This window comes from Poecilia formosa, unplaced genomic scaffold, assembly GCF_000485575.1.
Source record: "Poecilia formosa unplaced genomic scaffold, Poecilia_formosa-5.1.2 Scaffold326, whole genome shotgun sequence".
Lineage (NCBI taxonomy): Eukaryota > Metazoa > Chordata > Actinopteri > Cyprinodontiformes > Poeciliidae > Poecilia > Poecilia formosa.
Genome location: NW_006800265.1, coordinates 69,408 through 77,416, shown reverse-complemented (window position 1 = coordinate 77,416; position 8,009 = coordinate 69,408). Strand labels below are relative to the sequence as shown.

The window sequence follows — 8,009 nt, the reverse complement described above, 5'->3', positions numbered from 1 at the left end:
AGCTCTCTGGATTTATTGTGATTCTAGTTTAGCTCAAAGGGAAGATGACTAAGGAGATTAATTCAGTCTTTATAGTCTTAATATAACAGAACAAAATATCAGTGACCAGAGTTATGTCCAATTAGACACATGTCATTACGGCCTAAATCCCAGAATTTCTAGCAGTCTCTTTATCTCTGGTAGAAAGAGAAGGAAAACCTTGGGGCATTTTTCAATTGACAGTTGAGGCAATGCTATAATTCATGTGCTCTTTCTAAGCATGTTATTATGTGTCAAATATGTTCCGTGTGTGTTCATGGTCTTTGGTATTAAATCTCATTCTAAAACAAATCTTTTCACCACTGTCATTTCAACTTTAAATGCTTTTCCCAATTTCTTCTCATTTCTATCTGGTTCTTGCCACTTTGACTTTTTTCACATTTCAACTTGTTTCTTCTTATTTCATCTTCAGTCTTGAAAATGCGTGTGCAATAAATAACCAAACTCTTTTTTTGTTTTTCTAAGTGATCCATAATACTGGCATATCTGTGATATATTCAAACCTGGGAATTGTCTATTGTTTTATTCCTTAGTCTTCACTGTAAAACTCTTAAAATCATGTTATTTTTTTATGTCTATGGAAGAGAATTAGGGCCATTAAAAATATATGAGTTTAATCTCAGAAATCTAACTTTTTTTTTCTCAGAATTCTGACTTTAAATTCACAATTCTAATTCTGTCAATCTATATCAAAATCCAACTGAATAACCCTTCATTCATCAGTTATGCTGTTAGCATAATAATGCAGAGATACATAATACGGAAAATATAAAAAATTATCGCATAACTGATTCTTATTTGCTGGATTTGTAAACCTGCACTTAATCCACACTGAGTCTTTCTCCAAAATTAGTTGGTAGATTTGAGTTTCAAGACTAGATTTGTCTGATGATGCTAAGTTTAAAATCAGAATTATGAGAAAAATGTCCCCATTCTTTTTTTTTTTAGTTGACCTAATCCTTTTCTGTAGATATGCCATGTGTTTATATGCAACATGAATTCCCAGATAAACACAGTGTAGTTTGTAGCACTAAATTTGCTACTTTAAAATTTGCTGCTGATTACTTGCGATTTTCCAAAAGACGTGCCCATGTTTTTTCTTTCTTTTGTGAACTTCTTCAATTATTTATCTTCAGATGAGCCCTTGTTTGTTGGTGTTGTAGTGTTCAAATTCACCAAAGAGTCTCTGGAGGGATGACTGCAGCACATGTACTGCTGTCCACACTGACACACATGTTCACATGAGAAAAGGACCCGGTTCGTTTCTCATGGTTTCACATTGTCCAGCTGTCTTTCAGCTGTTAGATCAGCTGAATTTTCTTTTCTTTTTTTTTTTCTTTTTTTTTTTGACCTGTAAAAATCTATTCATATTTTCTCTTGTCTTGCACCCACACAGTTAACACACAAAAACACAAACAGAGATGGGATTATAGGTGAGGCATGGGCGGGAACCACAAGGATCATTACTGGAAGACTGTTACACAACCAGAAGAAGTTCAAGAGGCAAAAGGTGCAGAGCACTGATGCTGCTATTGTTGTGCACATACAGAGCTTTCATGCACGAAGAAAAGTCAGTCAGACAAACAGGTTAAAGCTGGTCTCTCAGAGCTCCTGTCATAATTACAGTCCTCTCAGTCACTCATGCATTGCCTCATTGGTTTGGTTTTGTAAAATAGCTCTGTTTCTAGTGTCTATGTGGCTCCTGTTAGACATCTGAGGTCAAAACAGGATTCTTTCAGTGTTTCTGTGAGCAGGCATCCACATATTGCTGCACTCTAGCCAGTATCAGGTGTCTGTACTCAGTCATTCAGCAGTGCTGTGTGTGTGTGTGTGTGTGTGTGTGTGTGTGTGTGTGTGTGTGTGTGTGTGTTTGTGTGTGTGTGTGTGTGTGTTGTTTAACAGGCAGTGAAGGGAGAGCCCCATGTCTTCAAGGAAAAGACGTTCAAGAAGAAACGGCAGTGCAGCGTGTGTCGACAGAACATCGACAACGTGGGCTCCTTCTGCAGAGGTAAGAGTGTTACTAGGCTGTCGGGATGAATAGTTTAGACAAAAGAATCAATGTAAGTTTAAATAAGTTCCAACAGTTTGGTGATTGTTTCTCTTTGGACATAAAAAAGACTGTGCTCTTTCTACTTGACTAAATTAAAAAAAAAAAATTCTGTCATTTTTATGTTTCTTTCAGTCTGCAAGACAGGCACCCACAGGAAGTGTGAGGGCAAGGTAAGAGTCATCCACAAAGACTTTGCAAAATGGTTGAAGATTTAAATGTCAGTGAGTAAATATGCCACACATGAAGCATGGAATGTATTTCTTCTGCAAGCTTCCACTTGTAGTCAGAAATCTACATTCACTCACAAAGGGGTGTGGATGCCATATTTGGAATCCATATATTGATTTCTAAAAACTAATATCATGTTCACAAGTTTGATTTTGTTGTTAGTGTTCTCTAATCTCCACAAAATCAAAATTATACTTACACTTGGTATTCACTTTGGGGTTACAGCCAATCAGCACCAAGTTACCATGCCAAGTAAGAAAGTGTCTATTTAGCTTCCCAAACCTCATTGTAGACATGGTGTATGAAAAAAATCTACCAACATGCAGCTTTTCCAGGAATAATTTGGTATTATTAGTAATTTTGAAAAATCTGCATAGGGGAATCCACTATAGTGAGTAGAGTCATTGAAATGACATGTTGTATGATCTCTATGCACTCATTCTACTCTATTGATTGCATTTACTCTATATTTTACAAAAAATAAAATAAAATATGGCTTATTTTGGTGGTTAGAAGCAGTGTGAGTAGTGGGCACACTTCCATTACTCCGCTGATTTCTCATAGTGTTTTTGCTGATTTTGAAAATGCACTCAGCTCAACTCCGCTAATGCGCTAGCAGCAGAACTAGTTTTTCAGTCAGCACTTTAGCATTTTAGCCATCTTTGAAAACATTTAGCAAACTTCCCTCAAATACATTTTTTTCAGATGAATTTTGAAGCACTAAATGACTTTGCTGTTTTGTACATTGTCATTTGAGTAAAAGTTTACATTTGTGTTGAAGCTTTGATTACCTTCCTATGATGACTCATATAAATGAATGTTTGCCAGCTTAAAATGAGCTCTACTTTTCAGAGCTCCAAATTAAATGCATGATGATAAATGGACTGAACTTATATAGCACTTTTTCCAATCATTTTGACCACTCAAAGAGCTTTACACTTTTATACACTGATATGCAGATTGGGGTAAAGTGCTTTGCCCAAGGGCACATCAACATGTGGCAAGAGGAATCTGGAATTGAACCTACAACCTTCTGATCACCAGATGACAACTCTTCCCACAGAGCCACAGTCGCCCCACTCATTAGGTCTCAGCAAATGAGTGTCTTAAGGGCTGTCTCAAGAACACTGGGATAAAGGAAACGCTGTGGGAGTAGAACAAATGTGAAGTCGTCCCAGAGCATCTCAACCCCTCTGATTCACTGTTAACCCAAAATGCAGACATTCATATCTTGCTTGATGAGTTTGAACCCCTAGCAGATAGTTGTCCTTGTGCTTAATGTACATCTTTTGCAATTTTGAGCTTCAGGAATAACACAGACATACACATTGGGATGGTTAAGTAAACTATTAATATTGGGGTGATGTGTGAATCAACAAATGACAGAAGGTCTGTAAAGCCAGAAGTCTCCAGATTGTTGCCAATAAAAAGGCTGCAGAGCTGCATTCCTCAGAAAGAGCTCTGAGTCTGCCTAGAACCCCACACCGCCACTTGTGTGAAAGAACCATTGATGGAGAGATGGTATAATGAATAGACAGAAGGATGGAGAGGGAAGAATGCCAGGCATGGCAGTGGAAGCTTGGAGCCTTGGCGAGCAGCGGGCGAAGGAGAAAGAGCCAAGGGCGAAGGCATGTGGCAAAGACTTCCCCCTATATCAGAGGAGCAGAATCTTGAGAAGTTCGGGGATCAAAGGAGACTCAGAAATAGCACAAGTATATAACAAGTAAAACCAGACGTTAAGGACAAACTATCTGGTTGCTTTCATCAAGGAGAACATTTTCTTTGCACAAGATCTTACATTGTTTAACTTTTATTACATTTTATCTAAACAGACTCAAATAACCACACGGGGGGAAAACACTTCTTTTGTGCAAGTGTTAAATCTTTTAACTTAGACCCCTCAAGCAAACTTACTGACAAAAAAAAATCAAAGATGAATTGTCTTGCGACACCCCCTCTGAAGACTATATGAATTTTCCCACATTTTGATACAGCAGAACCAGAAGGAAAGCTATTATTCATGACGTAACTGCAGCAGTAAGTTGCAATGAAGGGAGAAAGAACACAAAAAAAGCCACAACTTGCAGATTTGTAAATCTGTAACATTTTCCTGTCTCTGACAATTGTGGGCGTCCCTGTGTCATAAAACGCAATACATTAAAGTCTGTGGTAGCGACATGACAAATTTTGAAGAAGTTCAATGGGTGTGAATAATTTGGCATTATCATATTTGATAAAATATACATAGTTGAATGGAAAGACTTGGTTTCAGAGAGGAAGATTGGGATGTTGTCCAGGGATGGTCTGATGAGAGTTTGTTGTCTGGGAGTTAAACAGTGATATCCATCGCTCCTAGCCAGGAAGGGAGAGGTTAGATAAGGCAGGGTGGGGAAAGCATGGTTGCCATGTCTGTCATTGCTGTTATCTAACCTTGCATGATTTGGGAATTTGGGTCATGATGGAGAAGGGATGGATGGCACTGGATTACAAAAAAGGGCGTTCATTCACTTTTTAAACTAACTCAATGTTCATCTTTGAGCAACATCTGTGGTGTGTGAGGCAACTCGTTTCTCCCCAGACTTTTATTTACGTCTGTAAGCATGATGACAAATCATCTCATTACCACACTGGTCAGCATCCTGTCTGTACATCTGCTCCATCTCTGTGGAATCACTTACCACCACCTACACGCACTTTTTGTAAACTTCCTCCCCTTGAGAGTGGTTGGTGGTAATAGGTAGCCAGTTTACAGCTTTTCTTTTCTATTCTTTTCTTTTCTCTTCTTTCTCCCCTGTCATTCTGGTTCCTAATCTTTGCCCACAAGGCCAACCGCCTCTAGCAGGCCCAACTCTGTTCCATTAAAAAAAACCAGACTCTTTCACAGAGACCAACAAAATGCTGTAAACAGTTTTGTTTCTGCGTGTTTTCTCTCAGAGAACAGTTTCCCCTGCATCTTTGATCCCAAGTGGAAAATTTAGTCCACAGGGAGCAGATGAAGGGGTGGTAGGGAGAGTGACTGAGGCCCCAGTGGCAGAGGAGGATGGGGGGAGGACTCATAGAGGAACAGTGGAAAGAGGAAGGATTAAAATGAGTGAAATTCAGCCCATGACGAGTTGACTAGCCTGTTTAATTAAGCAAGAAGAGGCATTTCCGCTGGTCTGGGGGGGGGGACAATTGGATGTTTTAGTGTCTGCTCAGGTTAAAGTCTGAGTCAGAACAGTAATTAAATAATGATTTAAACCAGATCTGACTGGCTGTGTGACTGAGACCCTGATCAGAAGACTTGAGTCCATGTAATACCTCACTTCTTTTACCCTGGTTTAATGTCATTAGGGGTCGTCATCAAAATTTCCCCAATGAAATGGGAACCGCCTTCAAGATGGTGTTTCATTTAAACAGATGAAACATCCATTTTTGGGATTGTGATGTTATGACAATGACAAAAATACTTTTATTGCATTGTGTCGAGAGTAAAGTTTGGTGTAGAGGGGAATATAGCGTGGGATAGAGGTCTGCATACAAGACCAGTTTCATCAACACCAATTCTGATACCAATACTTTTTATTTAAGTTTGATGTATTAAACTTGTGACCTTTTGTAGTTTTTTTCTTTGAATTATTTTGTTCAAGCCCAGGTCAGGTTTCTAAGAAATACTTTAATAAAATATGATTTGTAGGCATTTTTCCTAAAATAAGTGCAAAAGTTATCACGAAGAGCAAATGAAAGCAGAATCTTTTTGAAGGTAGATTAAGAAAACAAACCACAATACAAAAATAAAATTTCAAGAGGGAATCTGAAACTGAAGTATCAATTCTACAATGCTAGTATCGTTCTAATACTAACACTGATACTGATTTTGTACAGATTTTCTTGATATTTTGGATTGATCCATTCATTTCTAGTGTGCATGTTTTGTAGAAAGTTGGTTTGGTTCCTTCGCTCCAGAGAAACAAAATATTAAAGGGTTAATTTGGATTTTTTTTTTAACTGAAATTCCGTGAAGTTATTTTCAGTAATAGAAAATCATAGAAGTTATTTTACCATAAATTTGTAGAGTTGTTGATAATGAATAAATGATCAGAGTAATGGATGCTAACATCTAGTTAGAAAATAACTTCTTCCACTAGTAACGACTTCAACACCAATGAGTGTTGTGGTCACTGTGGACTTACTGTATGTGTGGTGCATTCACCGATCAGAAAAAGATCAAAACTGTCCGACCAGCAAGTCACTAGTCAGTCATTATCAAGCTAATATTCTTTTAGCTACATTCACTAGCAGATTTCTTTAAACAAAGGCAAGGAACAACCAAATAGGTGCAAAGACTAGAGCAATTTAAACTTTGCTGATTTTCTTTACAAAAGCAAAATATCCACACCAGTATTTAGAAATCAAGGTAGTTTCTGTTCACAGCCCAAGAATCTTCAATTACTTTCACAGTGAAGCGTTTATCTACAATCATAAACCAATGGATGTAATGGGACTACAGATTCAGTTTGTGCCTCAGAGCTGAATTTATAAGCTTAGGAGTTCACAGTTCCTCCTGGAAAGAAGCTTGAGCAATGAGTTGTCCCACAGATGTTGTGTCTTGGCACTGCAGATGCTGTGTGTTTCAGTGACTGCAATCCTTCCGTCCCCTCAGGAATTCTCCCCATCCCTCCTTGTTGTCAGTTCTCTTATCCTCTAAATATGACAGAATGCATGTGGGGTATGGGTTCTGGTGCTGGCTCATTTCTTTACAAGAAGAGGATGTGCAATCAAGTCCAGATACGGTGGAAGTGGGGGAGGACATAGTGGTGGTGCAAAGCAACATGACCCGCCTCATGTTTCCCTTACATAAAACCCTTTCATCAGGATAGTTGTGGTTACAGTCGAATCCCCCAGGCTCACCGTTTTCTTTTTTCTTTCTGTAAAGGAAAAAAAAAAAACACACAGACCTCCTCCGACCTACTTATTGTTGTTTTCTGTTTGGGTCTTCCAGAAGATTCCAAAAACTTGTGTATCCAATCTCCTTCAGACCCAAAGCATACCAAAGGAACGGGGCGATGGAAGCGATGAGGAGCTGGAGAGATGGAGTAATGGCATGATTTCCCGACAAGCATGCAGCTGATCCCAGCATCCCATTTAAGCGGCAGATTTCCTGTCAAACTGAAAGCAATTGCTCAACAAATGTGAACATGTCACAGATTGCTGTTAAAAACATGTCAGCTGCAGCAAGCTTTTATGCATAGCTCCATCCCAGAAGTTCTATGGTACATAGCTGTACTAATTGTTTTTAGAAGGTTGTTTTTTTGGATGGGGGCGGGGGGGTCAAAGGGTTCTCAGTGACGCCAATAATGAGTAATCTTTGTGGCCTTGAGCCCAGACCTCTGGTTTCCCTCCCCACAGACCCAGACCTTCACCCAATCCTCATGTAAGTCAGCATGAGTCATTGTGGATAACAGGAAGCAAGTGGCTCTTTCAGAGTTACAGCGACCATGAGTGTTTCTTCTGACAAAAGCAGACCCCTTATTATCACAGACAGCTCTGGTAATTGCTGAGATAGGGCAGTGTGTTTTAACTTCAAGCTCTAGGTCTGTCTGTCTGTCTGTCTGTCTGTGTGTGTGTGTGTGTGTGTGTGTGTGTTGACAAGAAAGAAAAGAACAGAGCGCGGGCTGAGTGTTGGTGAAATATAAAAACATAAGGGGGACGA

The 8,009-nt window shown here is 39.1% G+C and overlaps 1 protein-coding gene across 2 annotated transcripts in view; it reads left to right on the top strand.

Annotated features, from left to right (window-relative positions):
- The first annotated feature begins 1,944 nt into the window (after window positions 1-1,944).
- tns2a (tensin 2a) overlaps window positions 1,945-8,009 on the top strand; it is a 47,231-nt gene continuing 41,166 nt past the window's right edge. Inside the window, exons 1-2 of one of the 2 annotated variants that reach the window (XM_007573357.2) lie at window positions 1,945-2,047; window positions 2,222-2,259. The gene's annotated coding sequence lies outside the window, so the exon portion shown is untranslated. The remainder of the gene's footprint in view (window positions 2,048-2,221; window positions 2,260-8,009) is intronic. The other variant, XM_007573358.2, reaches the window with a different exon arrangement.